The 18326-nt window shown below is 45.0% G+C and overlaps 2 pseudogenes; one reads left to right on the top strand and one right to left on the bottom strand.

Moving 5' to 3' along the window:
- Positions 1-305: 305 nt before the first annotated feature.
- LOC134738207 (C-terminal-binding protein 1-like) lies at positions 306-2102 on the bottom strand (annotated as a pseudogene).
- A 7804-nt stretch (positions 2103-9906) lies between these two features.
- Positions 9907-18326, top strand: part of LOC129028691 (uncharacterized) — a 40309-nt pseudogene continuing 31889 nt past the window's right edge.

Genomic DNA, 18326 nt, shown 5'->3' with positions numbered 1-18326 from the left:
GGGCATGTTCCAACATAAAAAAAAAAAAAAAAAACCCTCAAATTGACTTCCGAATGCTCCTTCAGGTTTTCTTTTTGTTGACAGCTAAGCAAACAGATCTTTGTAATGTTCTAAAAACTGTACACAGACAAGAATGTTCGTGGGAGAATAACTACTGACTTCTGCTTAATGAGGAAGGCGAAGGACACAGGGCAGAGCGCCCATAAGACTGACGACGACAACCGACACGAGGCCCAGCGCTGCCCCCTCCCACCTCCTGACAGCCCGGACAGTCTCTGCAGTGCCAGGGCTGCCACACAGGTGCCTCCTCCACACACTCTGGTCTGAGGGTTTCCGGGCCCTCCGCCCAGGCGCCCGGGCTGGAGAGATCCTCCGGGGCTACAACTGGTCACTGGCGTGCTCTCTATCTGCCTGGGGCTTGACGGTTTGGCCAGGAGAAGGGGCCCCTGTGGGGCGGGTGGGCCACAGGGGGCAGGCTGTGGGATAGGGACACGGCGATGTGCAGGATACCTTTCACAGCAGCTTGGATGTCAGTGGGAGCCACTCCCACCACGCCCTGAGGGTACATGTAGGTGGCCCCGTTGAGCTCAGGGTGCACAATGGCGGGGTCCACGCTGGCACAGTGGGTGGCGGCCGTCAGATGGTCCTTGTTGACACAGTTCTTCAGCCTGTCTGGGATACGGCTCTGCGGATCTCCTGCGCCGCCTCCTCTGGCATCTCGGTGGATGCCTGCTCGCTGTGCCACGCAGCATGGGGGGTGCAGAAGAGATTGGGTGCAACCTTCGGGGGCCCTGGCTAAAGCTAAAGGGTTCTGACTCATGCACGACCAGGGCCTCGCCGCGGATCTGACCCTCCTTCAGGGCCTGGGCCAATGCCTTCTTGTCCACCAGGCCGCCCCAGACAGTGTTCACCAGTGTTCACCCTTGTCTCACTCTAAAGAACAGCAGCATTCCAAAGGAAAGCAGCAGCCAGGCGCAGTGCTTCACGACTGTAATCCCAGCACTTTGGGAGGCCAAGGTGGGTGGATCACTTGAGGTCAGCAGTTTGACATCAGCCTAGCCAACATGGTGAAAACCCATCTCTACTAAAAATACAAAAATTAGCTGTGTGTGTTGGTGTATGCCTGTAATCTCAGCTACTCAGGAGGCTGAGGCAGGAGAATCGCTTGAACCTGGGATGCAGAGGTTGTTGTGAGCTGAGTTGATGCCACTGCACTCCAGCCTGGGTGACAGAGGGAGACTCTGTCTCGATGAATAAATAAACAAATAAAATAAAGGAAAGCAACATAAACTATGTTGTGTGTACAAACAGTTTAGGCACAGTGAGCCACTTTTATTAGGTAGGGAATGGTGACACACCTCTCTAAACCCAAGTTCCCAGATGCCAGCTTTGCAAGCAGCCCTCTCTGAGGACAGTAGTCTCAGACCTGCTATTCTAATTCTTCTGAACAGCATCCTAGACAAAATTTCTAATTTTTTTTTTTTTTCCCTGCTAGGGAGTCTTACTCTGTTGCCCAGGCTGGTCTTGAACTCCCGGGCTCAAGCAATCCTCCCACTTCAGCCTCCCAAAGTGCTAGGACTACAGGTGTGAGCCACCACATCCGGCCAGGTTCTACTTTTTAATATTTAAAACATGAAATAGGCTTGGCACGGTGGCTCACCCCTGTAATCCCAGCACTTTGGGAGGCTGAGGCAGGCGGATCACTAGAGGTCAGGAGTTGGAGACCAGCCTGGCCAACATGGTGAAACCCCGTTTCTACTAAAAATACAAAAATTAGCTGAGTGTGATGGCAGATTCCTCTAATCCCAGCTGCTCGGAAGCCTGAGGCACTTATACCAGGGAGGTTGAGATTGCAGTGAGCCGATAACATGCCACTGCACTCCAGCCTCAGTGACACAGCGAGACTCTGTCTCAAAAAAGAAAAAAAAACTAGATGGTGTCAGTGATTTCTATTGCATCAGGTCTGGAGGCACTCTGTACCTGATTGCTCCACTTTTAGTGGTGCTAAGTTCAAATAATTCAGGTGGTGAGAAACTGACTCCTTCACTGCAAACATCCCCCATCATCCTCTCATCTAATACGGTATTTTCATCCATTGCCATCTTTGCCTCAATAAATTAATTAAATACCACAAAATGGTGATTTTTTTTTTTTTTTTTTTTTTTTTTTGAGATGGAGTCTCACTCTGTTGGCAGGCTGGAGTGCAGTGGCGCAATCTTGGCTCACTGCAACCTCTGCCTCCTGGGTTCAATTGATTCTCCTGTCTCAGCCTCCTGAGTAGCTGGGATTAAAGGCACGCACCACCCCACCCAGCTAATTTTAGTATTTTGAGTGGAGACAGGGTTTCACCATGTTGGCCAAGATGGCCTCGATCTCCTGACCTTGAGATCTGCCCTCCTCAGCCTCCCAAAGTGTCATCCTAGGATTATAGGTGTGAGCCATGGCGTCCAGCCAAAATGCTGATTTTTATAATTCAGTAATTCTACGTTTACTAATGGAATATATATATATATATATTTTTTTTTTTTTGAGATAGAGTCTTACTCTGTCACCCAGGCTGGAGTGCAGTGGCCCGATCTTGGCTCACTGCCACCCCAGCCTGCCCGGTTCAAGCGATTCCTATGCCTCAGCCTCCTGAGTAGCTGGGATTTCAGGAGCGCACCACCATGCCTGGCTAATTTTTGTGTTTTTAGCAGAGAGGTCTTTCATCATATTGGCCAGGCTATTCTCGAACTCCTGACCTAGTGGTCCACCCATCTCAGCCTCTCAAGGAGCTTGGATTAGAGGCATGAGCCACAGCGCCCGGCCAGAATCTTTGTTAATGTGCATTTTGGTATATACACTGAGACACACACACACACATATTCCAATATATATCAATGTATGTGATAGCCTCACCTAGGTGAAGATATAGCAGATTTCTTTTTTTTTTTTCCTTTTTGAGACAGAGGCTTACTCTGTCACAGAGGCTGGAGTGCAGTGATGCGATCTTGGCTCACTGCAACCTCCGCCTGCCGAGTTCAAGGGATTTTTCATGCCTCAGCCTCCTGAGTAGCTGGGATTACATGCATGTACCAACATGCCTGGCTAATTTTTGTGTTTTTGGTTTTGCCATGTTGTCCAGGCTGGTCTCAAACTCCCACCCTCAAGTGATCCAGCTGCCTTGGCCTCCCAAAGTGCTGGGATTACAGATGTGAAACAGTGCACTCAGCCGTTTCTTTTCTTTTCCTTTCTTTCTTCCTTTCCTTTCCTTTCCTTTCTTTCTTTTTTTTTTTTTTTTTTGTGACTGGTCTGGTTGAGTCGCTGAAGTGACAGGCTGCGGTGCAGTGGCACAATCATAGCTCATTGCAGCCTCAAACTCTTGAGCTCAAGCAATCCTCCTGCCTCAGCCTCCTGAGTAGCTGAGACTACAGGCGCACACCAGCATGCCATGCTAATTTTTAATTTTTTGTAGAGATGGGATCTCGCTATGTTGCCCAAGCTGGTCTCTAACTCCTGGGCTCAAGTGACCCTCTCGCCTAGGCCTCCCAAAGTGCTGGGATTACAGGCATGAGCCATTGCACCCAGCCAAGATACGGCAGATTTCTAGTACCCCAGAGAGCTCCTTCCTGATCTAACTTTCCCACAAAGGAAACTACTCTTCTGACCAATCATCATCAGTTCTGCCTTTCTGCGCTTCATCTAAGTGGGCTGGTACAGTGCACTGTCTCTCATACCTGGCTCCCTCTATTCACCCATGTCGTTGAACGTTCCTACCACTTCATTTTTCTTTTTTGGCTGTGTAGTATTCCATGATGTGACTGTATCACCACTTATTCACTCTCCTGTTGATGGACATTTAGGTTGTTTTCATTTGGGGCTCTTATGAATAGAAATGGCAATGAGCATTTTTATATGTCCTTTTGTGGACATATGCACTCATTTCTCTTGTGTACATGCTTAGGATGGGATTTCTGAAGGTAGGCATAGATATAGCTTTAGTAGAAGCTGCCAAACAGGTTTCCAATGTGCTTATACAACTTTATGCTACTGCCAGCTTGACAGTTCTTGTAGCTCTACATCTTCACCAATACTCGATATAACACAGCATTTAACTTTAACTACAGATAAACCGATGGAAATATCCAAAGAAGTGTGCATGTTCCTGAAGAACATCCAATAAAGGGCCTATTTTATTCATCTGTTTCTGGCACTGAAAACCACTGGATGGCCAGATCAGGAAGGAGGCCTGGTACAACTCCCAAGGAGGCACGTGTCCCTCGGGTGGGCTTCATGTCCCAGAAACTCCAGAGAAGGGGTGGAGAGGTACCTTCTAGGCAAGCTGGTCTCCTCTGGCTTTTCTTGTCCCCTAGGGCTCCCTGCAAAGAGACAGAGCACAGCCTGGCCAGTGAGCAGTATCTCCTACTGCGCTTGCTGTGAGCCAGCCACTCTGCCCTCTTTCAGGAATTACAAAATCCATAGGTCCCCGGCATCCTTATTTATGTATTTATTCATTTATGAGGCATGATTTTCCTCAGCTCTGTTGGATGGGTCTCTGTGAAGGGAGCTTGGTGGGGGTGAGTGGCCCCTCTCTGGAGGAGGCAGGCCTCTGGTCAGGATCTTTGGGGCTCCAGGTCTCATGAGTGGGGGCCAGGCTCCCTAGAGAAACCCTTCTTGGCTAGGGCTGGGAAGCCCACCAGAGTGACCCAATCAGTTCTCAGGGCCTGTGATGGGGCCAAGTGGTTTTGAGAAGCCGCTGTTCAGCTCCATCCTAAAGAGCACTCATGTAAGTTGGGGAGGACGGCTGGGGTGCACAGCTCTGAGCTGAGTCAGACCCACCTCAGGACTGAGCCCAGCAGAAGGAGGCCCAGAGTCACAGACCATAAAACAAGCAGATGCCTCCCCTGTGCTGGTGGAGATGAGTCTTGGGCATCAACTCTAATAATTTCTAATGCACCCAGAAATACTGATTCACACAGCAACTAGTGAATAATAGCCTTTTAGAACTAAAAAAGCCTTGTATGATTTATTATAAAATAACATATGCATTTTACACAAACTAGAGGCACCATGATGGGCAAGCAGCAGCCTGTTCAGGGGCCACAGCAAGATTGGATTTCCTTAAGTGCAATAGGAGTTACTGGCTAGGGTTTAAGGTTTTAGCCACAGAAAAGATGAATGTATTTCAGAGCAATATGGGTGGATTCAAAATGAGGTTTAGAACTAGATCAATTTTTTTTTTTTTAGAGAGTCTGACTCTTATTGCCCAGGCTGGAGTGCAGTGGTACTATCTCAGCTCACTGCAACCTCTGCCACCCAGGTTCAAGCGATACTCCTGCCTCAGCCTCCTGAATAGCTGGGATTACAGGCACCTGCCACCAAGCCCGGCTAATTTTTGTATTTTTAGTAGAGACGGTTTCACCACATTGGCCAGGCAGTTCTTGAACTCCTAACCTCGTGATCCACCCGCCTTGGCATCCCAAAGTATTAAATTTTTTTTTTTTTTTTTTGAGACGGAGTCTTGGTGTGTCGCCCAGGCTGGAGTGCAGTGGCCTGATGTCGGCTCACTGCAAGCTCTGCCTCCCAGGTTCACCCCATTCTCCTACCTCAGCCTCCTGAGTAGGTGGGACTACAGGCGCCTGCCACGATGCCTGGCTAACTTTTTATATTTTTTTTAGTAGAGATGTGGTTTCACCGTGTTAGCCAGGATGGTCTCGATCGCCTGACTTCGTGATCCATCCGCCTTGGCCTCCCAAAGTGGTGGGATTACACGGGTGAGCCACCACGCCCGGCCAAGTATTAAATTTTTTATTTGAAAAATCTCCCCTCTCCAAAGATCTCCCAGCATTTCTGCAGAGGTCTCTACCTAGGTAAGGAGAAGAAACAATTCTTGGCCGGGTACAGTGGCTCACGCCTGTAATACCAGCACTTTGGAAAGCCAAGGTTGGTGGATTCCTTGATCCCAGAAGTTCGAGACCAGCCTGGCCCACATGGTGAAACCCCATCTTTACCAAAAACACAAAAATTAGGCGGGTGTGATGGAGTGCACCTGTAGTCCCAGCTACTCGGGAGGCTGAGGTAGAAGGACGACTTGGGCCTGGGAGGTCAAGGCTGCAGTGAACCAAGGTGGTGCCACTGCACTCCAGCCTGGGGAACAGAGTGAGACCCTGTTTAAAAAAAAAATAATTATTTGTGAGGGTGAAATTTAAATACCTTTGTGCATAGCTATCAGTTATTCTTTGTTTTAATATTTAGTTTATTGTGAAATAGAACACATATAGAAACGTACATAAAACAACACACAGGGCCAGGCCCGGTGGGTCAGGCCTATAATCCCAGCACTTTGGGAGGCTGAGGCAGGCGGATTACTTGAGGTCAGGAGTTTGAGACCAGCCTGGCCAACATGGTGAAACCCTATCTCTACTAAAAATACAAAAATTAGTCAGATGTGGTGGTGCATGCCTGTAATCCCAGATACTTGGGAGGCTGACGCAGGAGAATCGCTTGAACCTGGGAGGCAGAAGTTACCGTGAACCAAGATTGCGCTACTGTACTCCAGCCTGAGTGACGGAGTCAGACTCTGTCTAAAAAAGAAAAAAAAATAGGCCGGGTGTGGTGGCTCACGCCTCTAATCCCAGCACTTTGGGAGGCCGAGGCGGGCAGATCACTTGAGGTCAGGAGTTCGGGAGCAGCCTGACCAACATGGAGAAACCCCGTCCCTACTAAAAGTACAAAATTAGCCAGGCGAGGTGTTGCATGACTGAAATCCCAGCTACTTGGGAGGCTGAGGCAGGAGAATCGCTTGAATCTGGGAGGTGGAGGTTGTTGTGAGCTGAGATCATGCCATTGTGCTCCAGCCTGGGCAACAAGAGCGAAACTCCGTCTCAAACAAAAAACAAAACAAAAACAAAAAAACACAGTGTAACATGTTATTATAAAGTCACTGCTCAGGGACCAACTTGCCTGCTCCTGTGCCTCTAGAGGGAAGCTCCCTCCTCCCACTGTTCTTTAGAGTTTTATATCTTAAGTACAGGAGTGAACAAACTAGGCCTATGCACCACATCTGGCACCCAGCCTTTATTTATTTTTTGAGATGGCGTCTCACTCTCGTCACTCTGGCTGCAGTGTTGTAGCACAGTCTCGGCTCACTGCAACCTCCGCCTCCCAGATTCAAGCAATTCTCCTGCCTCAGCCTCCTGAGTAGCTGTGATTACAGGTGCATGCCACCACATCCAGCTAATTTTTATATTTTTGGTAGAGACGGGGTTTCACCATGTTGGCCAGTCTGGTCTCAAACTCCTGACATAAGGTGATCCGCCTGCGTTGGCCTCTCAAAGTGCTGGGATTACAGACATGAGCCATGGTGCCTGACCTGGCCTTTTTTAAAATGAAGGTTTCGGCTGGCGTGGTGGCTCACGTCTGTAATCCCAGCACTTTGGGAGGCCAAGGCAGGTGGATCACCTGAGGTCAGGAGTTCGAGACCAGCCTGGCCAACATGGTGAAACCCCGTCTTATAGCAAAATATAAAAATTAGCTGGGCATGATGGCAGGCACATGTAATGCCAGCTACTTGGGAGCGTGAGGCACGAGAATCACTTGAACCCGGGAGGCGGAGGTTGCAGTGAGCCAAGATCGCATGATTGCACTCCAGCCTGGGCAACAAGACTGAAACTCCATCTCAAAAAATAATAATAATAAAAAAAGGATGTCCTTTTTTGTCTCTCAACCCCGTTTTTTATTTTTTGTATTTTCAGACGGGGTCTCGCTCTGTTGCCCAGGGTGTAGTGCAGGGGCCCGATCTTAGCTCACTGCAGCCTCAATTTCTCTGGCTCACATGATCCTCCCACCTCAGCCTCCCAAATAGCTGGGACCACAGGTGGGTACCACCATGCCCGCCTAATTTTTGTATTTTTTGTAGAGATGGGATTATGCCATGTTGCTCAGGCTGATCTCAAACTTCTGGGCTCAAGTATCTCTCTGCCTCCACCTTCCAAAGTGCTGGGATTATAGGCGTGAGCTAACATGCCCAGCCCTGCTTTAATTTAAAGTGTATTACATTTGATATTAGTACAGCCCCTTCAGCTCTTTTTTGGTTACTATTTTAATTGTATCTTTGTATCCTTTTACTTTCAATCTGTTTCTGTATTTAAAATGTTTATCTTGTAGATAGCACATTGGTGGATCATATTTTGTTCTTTAATCCTTTCAGCCAGTCTGCTTTTCTTTCTTTCTTTCTTTTTTTGAGACAGAGTTTTGCTTTTGTCACCCAGGCTGGAGTGTTATGGTGCGATCTCAGCTCACTGCAACCTCTGCCTCCTGGGTTCAAGGGATTCTCCAGCCTCAGCCTCCTGAGTAGCTGGGATTACAGGTGCGTGCCATCAGGTCTGGCTAATTTTTGTATTTTTAGTAGAGACACGGGTTTCTTCATGTTAGTCAGGCTGGTCTTGAACTCCTGACCTCAGTTGATCCACCGCCTTGGACTCCCAAAGTGCTGGGATTACAGGCGTAAACCACCACGCCCGGCCAAAGTGGTGGATTTTTTTTCTCAGAAAATCTATTTCATTCTTTTTCCAGAAACCAAATTTGTACAAGTTAACTAAAATAAATATTTATACTCTAACTTTTTTGTTCTGGGGTTTTACTGAGTTTTTAGAATTTTATCTTTACATGTTTAGAAAAATTAGAAAATATAGATAAAACATAATCAAGAAAATAATAACATCTTTCCTTCTGTTCAAAGTTCATTACTATTAGCCGAGTTCAGTGACTCACACCCGTAATCCCAGCATTTTGGGAGACTGAGGCGGGCGGATCACTTGAGCCCAGGAGTTCGAGACCAGCCTGGGCAACATGGCAAAACCCTGTCTACAAAAAATACAAAAATTAGCCAGGCGTGGTTGCATGTGCCTGCAGTCCCAGCTACTGGCAAGGCTGAGGTGGAGAACCACCTGAACACGGTAAGTCAAGGCTGCAGTGGCGCAGCCTCTGTCCCCCAGGCTGGAGTGCAGTGGTGCAATCTCGGCTCACTGCAACCTCTGCCTCCTGGGTTCAAGCGATTCTCCTGGGATTACAGGCGCGCGCCACCACACCTCGCTAATCTTTGTATTTTCAGTAGAGGAGGGGTCTCACCATGTTGGCCAGGCTGGTTTTGAACTCCTGACCTCAAATGATCCACCTGCTCCGTCCTCCCAAAGTGCTGGGATTACAGGCGTGAGCCACCACTCCCGGCCGGTAGTTTTCTTTCTTAGAGGCAGGATCTTACTCTGTCGCCTGGGCTGGAGTGCAGTGGCACGATCTCAGTTCACTGTAGCATTGATCTCCCAGGCTCAGGCGATTCTCCTGTCTCAGCCTCCCGAGCAGCTGGGATCACAGGTGTGTGCCACCACACCTGGGTAATTGTTAAATTTTTTTATTTTTATTTTTTAGAGATAGAGTCTTGCTATGTTGCCTAGTCTGCCAACATGGGATCCTCCAACTCCTGGCTTCGAGGGATCCTCCCGCTTCGGCCTCCCAAAGCGCTGAGAATTACATACGTGAGCCACTATGCCCGGCCTATATTGTTTTATATTTCTTCAATTTTATTTTGTGGTCGCTGGAGATCTGTTTCCTTCTTTGATTCCCCGGCACCGTGCTTCTACAGCTGCTCCATGTAATCTGCTCAAGACTTCTGCTGCATTCAGTTCAACACAGAGGAAGGAAGCTCTTAGGCCCGAGTCAGCCAACCAGACAAAGATCCGTTCTCATACCCAGGGGAGCTGGTCTCGCCACTCGACCCGCGCCCTGGATAGCTCCAGTTTGTGTGAGCGCGACCACCCACAGCCGCGTGATTAAGAGCGCTCCGGGCCAAGCAGTCTCCGTGGGAGTGAGGGCGTGCGTGCGTGCGGCGGAAATCCCGCCTTCCGGCTCCCGCTGTTGGCCTTGGCCACGGCCAGGGCGCTCCAAGTAGGAAGATAAGCGGGATTGCTGGAAGCGGGAGAGTCGGGAGGAGCAGCGAAGGGCTCCTCTTCCCCATTGGCTGCGCCCGCGGAGCAGCCTCGTTGCGATTGGCCGTACGCAGAGGGCGGCTGTCCCGCGTCGGCCCGTCGGGCCACGAGAGACGCCGGGATCGCAGGCGCCGGCTGAGCAAGCGGCTCCTGGGAGGCTGCGTGCGGACGCCCGCGGGGCGAGGCGGCCGGGCCCTGCGCTTCAGGTCCTGGCCTGGGGCACCCGGGCGGCCGGTGGCGGGGGCGGTGCGGGCGCGGGGCTGGCGGGCGGCGGAGCACGGGAGGCGGGCGTGGGCGCGGCGGCCGCACCGCGGCCTGCGCCGAGCGCCCGCGGCGCAGCCTCCGGCCTCTCTCCATCTCTTAAGTGGTGGTGGCTGTGGGTTTTTCTGCAGGCGATCCTTTTGAGTGATTTGTTTCACGCACGCGCCCTGCTGTGGGGTAAAGCGGCAGATTCATGCTGCTGTCATTTGTCGTTAAAACGATGGGCTCCCTGTCGTGTGTGTGTACCTTTTCGATTTGAGGGCAGGGGGATGACATTGTGACTTGGCTTCCTGTGACCGTCCATTCTCAAGGTCTCGTCAGCGTGGTGCAGAAACTTGGCACACCCTGCCTACCTTGGAAGGAGGATTTCCCTTCCCCACCTCCCTCTTCCTCCATCTCTTCCCTCTTTCCCTGTCCCCCCTTCACTCACCTCCCCAGCTCTTCTCTCCCCCCTTTCTGTTCTCTTGCTCTGTTTTTCCTTTTCTGCATTAAACCGTTCGGGAGTGCCTTTGTAAACTATTAAAAAGCGTTAGGTCTTCAACATGTACGTTTACTTGCAGGCCTGAGACCTGGGAGGAAGCTGGAGAAAAGATGCCCTCTGAATCTTTCTGTTTGGCTGCCCAGGCTCGCCTTGACTCCAAATGGTTGAAAACAGACATACAGGTGAGGTTTGACATGTCTTTTTCTTGGTGTGTTTCTGCTTCCATGTTTAAATTTCTTGTGCAAGGCTTTTGTTTTTTAGGGTATGTAAAGGGAGATCAGTTGTATCTTGCTGAATTAGAGGAGCAGGTTTGTTTCCTGTAACTTAAAATGTAACAGTTTTTATGGCTGTTTTTGTAGATTGTGCACGGCTGCCTTTTAATTAGTTTCTTGCAAGTGCACGAAACTTGAGATCTATTAATAGGCAAAATTTTTTTCCTATTATTACTGGTTAAGAAATCTGCCACACTCCTAACCATATCATGGTGACTGCTGTTTGTTACTGATAGTTTTTGAGCTGTTGAGTTAACTGTGGAGGGGAAAATTGGAGAAGTAAGTTGCAGTAATTATGGCCGCTAGGAACTCACTCATTTTATGAGGTCTTGTGTTTGTGTTTCTGGAGAGAGAAGAGTTAGTTCAGTTGAGCTGTTTGTTTTGTATTTGTAACTCCTTATTGAGAGGAGTGCTCAGATTTTCACATCAAGAATATGAGGAAAGAGTGTTGGCCTTAGATCCTAATTTTTTTATTTAACGTGGTAATTGCAAGCTTGTCAGGAGATTATTAAATAAATACTAACAGTAATATTTCGATAGACAATTCTTTACACCCAATCTACTTTTATTTGGAAATGGCTTGGAAAAACTACTTTTGGAACTCCTTATCAGCAGCAAAAAGAAGTGTTCGAAATATCTTGTGTGTGTCTGTGTATTTTACTACTCCCTAAGGTTAACCATTTTAAGTATTAAGTAATCTGCCTTGACTGTTCATCAAAAGTCGTGTAGGCTGTTAAGCAGTAGTTGATCACGGATACTTACACTGAAATGTTATTGCCCCTTCCTAATTTTTCTTTTTCTTTTTAAACAGGTATTGAGTGTTGGTAGATATGAGAGTCCAGTGTTTAGAACTGTGTTGTGTGGCCGGGCGCAGTGGCTCACGCCTGTAATCCCGGCAGTTTGGGAGGCCGAGGTGGGTGGATCCCCTGAGGTCAGGAGTTGGAGACCAGCCTGACCAACATGGTGAGACCCCATCTCTACTAAAAATACAAAATTAGCCAGGGGTGGTGGTGTATGCCTGTAATCCCAGCTACTCGGGAGGCTGAGGCAGGAGAATCGCTTGAACCCAGGAGGCGGAGGTTGCAGTGAGTCAAGATCACGCCATTGCACTCCAGCCTGGGCAATGAGAGCAAAACTGTTTCAAAAAAAAAAGCTGTCGTGGATGATGGGATTGTTATTCATAGTGTAATGTTACATAAGACAGAGCACAGAGAATTGGGTCAAGAATTGGTGTAGTTACTCTTTGGGTTTGTTTCTCTTTAAACATGTCCTTTGATTTAGCTATAATGGTCTGTTTTTGTCATTTTAAGTGGATGGGAGAGGTGAGAGATGAGTACTTTCATATTTCTGAAATCCTGAGATTCTGGCAAAGTTGTTTTAATAATTGTTTTTATATTAGTGTTTATGTATTTAGAGAAACTTTTTGGAGTAAAGGACTTTACCTAATGAAGTTTTTTTCTTAATAATTGTAATTTAATAACTGCTAAACATGAGTTCTAGTGTCTTGATCTAAAACCAGTTTAATGCTGAATTGAGTTCCTGTGATGGGTTAGGTAGATAAACATACAGTGAAGCACCATTTATGTCTTAGAGGGCCTGTTGTTTTGATTTATTAAGTTTAATACACAGTACTTGGCCCTTGTTACACATTTACAATATGATTAGAAAGTCTTTTTTTTTTTTTTTTGAGACACAGTCTCGCTCTGTCGCCCAGGCTGGAGTGCAGTGGCATGGTCTCGGCTCACTGCAAGCTCCGCCTCCCGGGTTCACACCATTCTCCTGCCTCAGCCTCCGGAGTAGCTGGGACTACAGGCGCCTGCCACCATGCCTGGCTAATTTTTTGTGTTTTCAGTAGAGATGGGGTTTCACCGTGTTATCCAGGACGGTCTCGATCTCCTGACCTTGTGATCTGCTTGCCTCGGCCTCCCAAAGTACTGGGGACAGGCGTTAGCCACTGGGTCTGGCCTCTGCTTACCTTATCAAATAAAACAGTTTACAGTAACCTTACAATCAAAACACAGCATCATAGATGGAGACGCAAAGCCCGACGTTGTTATTACTGTTTTTTATCAGCCGGTACAAGTATTCTAGTGATGCTACTGTGCTGCGTAGCTACCCTGAACACACTACTTTCTCACTGTGTTAAGGGTATGTCATATTTTTACTGTTAAGTACTTATGTGTCAGTAAGTGTAAGGAAATGTTTGCCTATCAGTAGCATATAAATTCAGAGGCAGGAATGATGGTAATGCCAAACAACCACAGATATTCCACGTGGGTGGCTGAGATAATGAGAGTTTTGCTTTCTTACGGTTCACTGTACACAAACTTTGTGTAATGTAGAAAATAAATGTTTTGTAAAATTACCTTCAGGCTATGTGTATAAAAGATGTATATAATACGTAAATGAGTTTGCTGTTTCAACTTGGGTCCCATCCCCAAGATAACTTATTATGTGTATGCAAATATTCCAAAATATGAAAAATTCTGAATCACTTCTGATCCCAAGCATTTCAGATAAGGCATACTTAACCTGTAACTCAAGATGTATTTTACCCGTTTACCTGATCTAGATGCTATATTTTTGTTAGGTATATATTAGCTTTATATGTACAGGTGTCAGTGACTATAAGACCTGGCTTTAAATTTAACCTTTTCCTTAATATTGGATGGGCCACATATATTCTGTTGTATGTGTATATAAGGTAACACAAGTCCTTTTGTCTCCCCCAGTTCCTTTTGCATATGAGAAAACATAAGCCATTTTGTGCCTCTTGCATCTTAAGCCATAGTCTATTTTACTATGTGGTTTCCCATCTGGTTACTTTTGGGAGTACCAGATGGTCTCATAAAAACAGTGGGTTTTCCTGAAACTTTTGGATTAATATTGAACTTGTTTATCATCTTTTAGCTGTGCGGTCAGAGAAGAAACGCCTTAGGAAGCCAAGCAAGTGGCTTTTGGAATATACAGAAGAATATGATCCAATATTTACTCCTAAGAAAAAACAAAAGAAGGTACAGGAGCAGGTGCACAAGGTGTGTTGCAAAATTTCGGCAAACTTTCACTGGTCCTTAGGAAACTGCAATTTTATCTTCAGTGTCATACTTCAGCTTCATGAAACAGTAATTTCCTTAACTGGGATCTTGTTTTTTATTCTCAGCTTCTAGCACAGTACTTAGGATTTAGTGGTTATTCAGGAAATATATAAATGAGTCTACATATTATATTTCTTTATGTATATATTTTTCCCTCTTTGCTTTCAAAGAGTATTTAATGACTTAGGAATATTGTTATGATTTAATCTTAAGTAAAAATATGGGATATAAAGTGAAATATATATAATCTGACCCTAATTTCAAAAATAAATACATCTTATTTGTCTTATTTTTTAATTCGGTTGTTTTAAAATGAAGTATTTAGAGACATTTTGACCTTCTACGCCTACATAGGTTAATATGTAGTTAAAAAATGGAACATTTTCCTTTATAATCAATTTAACAGACTTACATCTTATATAAGATCTGTTTATCTGACATCAACTGCCTTTCAGATTTCACCAGTTATCCCCTAACCTTTACCTTTGGATTATTCATACCAGGTCTCAGTCTAGGACTACTCATTGTAACTGGTTGTTATGGTTCTCAAATCCCTTTGAATTCAGAGCAATCTCTTTTTCCTGATCAAGATCATGTCTTTAAGAGAGTGACATGTAAAGTTATCTACTTCTCTATATTTGTGTAATTGCTTCCCCATAGGTGTCACTTAGATTTTCTCTATCTCCTGTTCTCTGTGAAGTGGAAGATAGAACCTATCAGTTTGATAGATTGAAGTTGAACATTTTTAGCTAGACTATACCAGAGATGATAATGTGTAACATATTGCATATGGAGGGTTAAAAAAAGGAATATTTTATTCCCATCAGCCATTCCCTGACAGTTTGTTTTTTCTTTTTTTAAAATTGAGACAGGGTCTTGCCCAAGCTGGAGTGCAGAGATACATGAACACGGTTCACTGCAGCCTTGACCTCCTGGGTTTAAGCAATCCTTCCATCTCAGCCTCCTGAGTAGTTGGGACCGCAGGTGCACACTACCACACCTGGCTAATTTTTAACAACAAGTTTTTTGTAGTGGCAATGTCCCACTGTGTTGCCCTGGCTGGTCTGGAATTCCTGGGCTCCAGTGATCTTTCTTCCTCAGCCTCCCAGAGTGTTGGGGTTACAGGTGTGAGCCACCACGCCCAGCTTCCCTGATGGTTTCTTGAAAATGCCAGTTGAAGATCTTTACCTATATTAATAATTTTATTAGAGGTTACAAAATGCAGACTTTCAGGTTTTATTATTTTCTCTATTTTTATTAAGTGATAGTCTCTTTCATTAACTGGACTCTATTATTGTCCTGAAATACTTGAAAGGCAGAATAAGTGCTTCTTTCTTTCCCATTAATTACCAATTGTAACATTAAGGAGTTCATTAGTAGTTGTTTTAATTGGAGACATTAGAGCAGTCTTTTCCCCTGCCTTTGAATTACTGTTGTGGACTTATCAATATTATAGCTTCAGTGTACCTCAGTCAACTTCATTGTTTTCTTTATTTAATTTTGGTTAAAACATATATATTTATATGTTATATATATGTTATATGTATATGTTATATATATTTATATATGTTATATGTATATGTTATATATATTTATATATGTTATATGTATATGTTATATATATTTTCATGTTATATATGTTATATATATAGATATGTTATATATATTTATATATGTTATATATAGTTATATATATTTGTATATGTATGTTATATATATGCTATATATATATATAAATATATATATATAACATTTTATTATTTTATCCCTTTTTTTTTTTTTTTGGAGAGAGAGTCTCGCTCTGTTGCCCAGGCTGCAGTGCAGTGGCATGATCTCGGCTCACTGCAAGCTCCGTCTCCTGGGTTCACACTGTTCTCCTGCCTCAGCCTCCCAAGTAGCTGGGACTACAGGTGCCCACCACCATGCCTGGCTAATTTTTTGCATTTTTAGTAGAGATGGGGTCTCACCATGTTAGCCAGGATAGTCTCCATCTCCTGACCTCGTGATCCGCCCGCCTTGGCCTCCCATAGTGCTCGGATTATAGGCGTGAGCCACAGCGCTGGGCCTGTTTTATCCATTTTTAAGTGTACAGTTCAGTGGCATGAAGCACAGTTACATTGTTGTGCAACCATCTCCACCATCCATCTCAATAATTTTTTTCATCTTTCCAAACTAAAAGTCAATACCCATTAACCAATAACTCCCTTTTCTGCTCAGCCCCTGGCAATTGCCATTCTATGTTCTATCTTAAGAATTTTCTTATTCTGGATACCTCATATACTTGAAATCATATGATATTTGTTCTTTGTGTCTAAGTAATTTCCCTTAGCATACATAATGTCTTCAAGGTTCATCCACTTTTTGTAGCCTTTGTCAGAATTTCATTCCTTTTAAAGGGCGTTATTCTTTTTGACACTTAAATTGCAACAGTTTTGGCCTGTGGACTCTATTTTTATTTTTTGTTCTTAGGTAAGTTCCCGCTGTGAAGAGGAAAGCCTTCTAGCCTGAGGTCGATCTAGTGCTCAGAACAAGCAGGTGGACGAGAATTCTTTGATTTCAACCAAGGAAGAGCCTCCGGTTCTTGAAAGGGAGGTTCCGTTGGCCAAGCATGGTGGCTCAAGCTGGTAATCCCAGCACTTTGGGAGGCTGAGGCAGGTGGATCACGAGGTGAGGAGATTGAGACCATCCTGGCTAACATGGTGAAACCCCGTCTCTACTAAAAATACAAAAAATTAGCCGGGCGTGTTGGCGGGTGCCTGTAGTCCCAACTACCCGGGAGGCTGAGGCAGGAGAATGGCATGAACCTAGGAGACAGAGGTTGCAGTGAGCCGAGATCCTGCGACTGCACTCCAGCCTGGGTGACAGAGCGAGACTCCATCTCAAAAAAAAAAAGGAAGTTCCGTTTTTAGAAGGCCCCTTGGCTCAGTCAGAACTTGGAGGTGGACATGCTGAGTTGCCGCAGCTGACCTTGTCTGTACCTGTGGCTCCGGAAGTCTCTCCACGGCCTGCCCTTGAGTCTGAGGAATTGCTGGTTAAAATGCCAGGTAAGGTGGGGTTGGGGTCTCAGTATTTGAGCAGGTATGATTAGAGGAAGCAGGAGATTTTAGTATGTTTTGATGTAAAGCCAACATAGTATCTATATACAATAAACTACTCCCTTTTGTCCTGGGAAATACTTACAATGATGGCTAATTAGATATAGTTACTAACTATGAATTGTGGCACGCTATCAAGAAGACATATTTTTGATAACTATGCTCCTTGCTCCAGTGTTGCTCTTCATGATTGTTGATCAGCCACTGTGTAAATTACAACCAGGATAACAGGGCTTCAAGAGGGGCACCGCACATTAGTGGAATAAGCACTATGCTTCAAGTGCTGGCTCCACCAGTCCTTGTGTTACTTGGGAAGTTGTTTAGTCTCTGAACTTGTTTCCTCATCTATAAAATGGAGATCATAATGTATTAATGTATGATGTTGTATACCTGACCACATAGTAATTACCAGTTCATTAGAAGTTAATTACCAGTTACTTCTCACTTGATCATTCTTTATATATCACATGGGGAGAGTTGAATCTAAACACATTGTCTCTAATTCACCTTGTAACTATTGAATATTATAGGCAGTCAAGGAATGGGAAGAATCCTCTTTTCTGTACCCCTTTAAATTTTGGATGTAACTTTTTTACATTATCAACAGGAGCTTTTGATGTTGTTCCTTAAAGAAATGATTCCAATTGTGCTTAAACTAGTTGGGTATAATAAAAAAGATTTTTGAAAGAATAGTAAAGATAGTTGTTGTTTCAGTACCTATTATGTGCCAAACTCGATTTATTAAGTCAGCTCTTTTATATAATTCTTGAGTCATCCTATGAATTATCTTTTACCTATTGAATTTTATTTACTTAGGGGCAGAGCAGAAAGTGTAAGTTTGGTCCATTTATGACCATTATTCAAGCTCTGTTTCACTCCTTTTCTCCTTATTTTGTCCTCCCAAAAATCAGTTGTTATAAAGATAGTTCTGTCCCTTTGATTTCTCCCTTAGTTATTTTGTGATTTAAAGTCAACACACACATCCCTCACATTAGTTTGTGCTTGCATTGAGAACTATTTACTTGTTTTGTTTACTAATATTTTATAATCAAATTACCTTCCTGCCTCTTCCCATAAGATGATGGAGAAAACATCAAAAACATTGACATTCATTTTGTGTGGTATACAGATTTTTAAAAAATTAACTTGTGCCCAGTTTC

This window comes from Pongo pygmaeus, chromosome 16 (genome assembly GCF_028885625.2).
Source record: "Pongo pygmaeus isolate AG05252 chromosome 16, NHGRI_mPonPyg2-v2.0_pri, whole genome shotgun sequence".
NCBI classification, from domain to species: Eukaryota; Metazoa; Chordata; class Mammalia; order Primates; family Hominidae; genus Pongo; species Pongo pygmaeus.
Note: the sequence above shows the minus strand (reverse complement) of the source record. Positions and strands in the feature narration are given on the sequence as shown.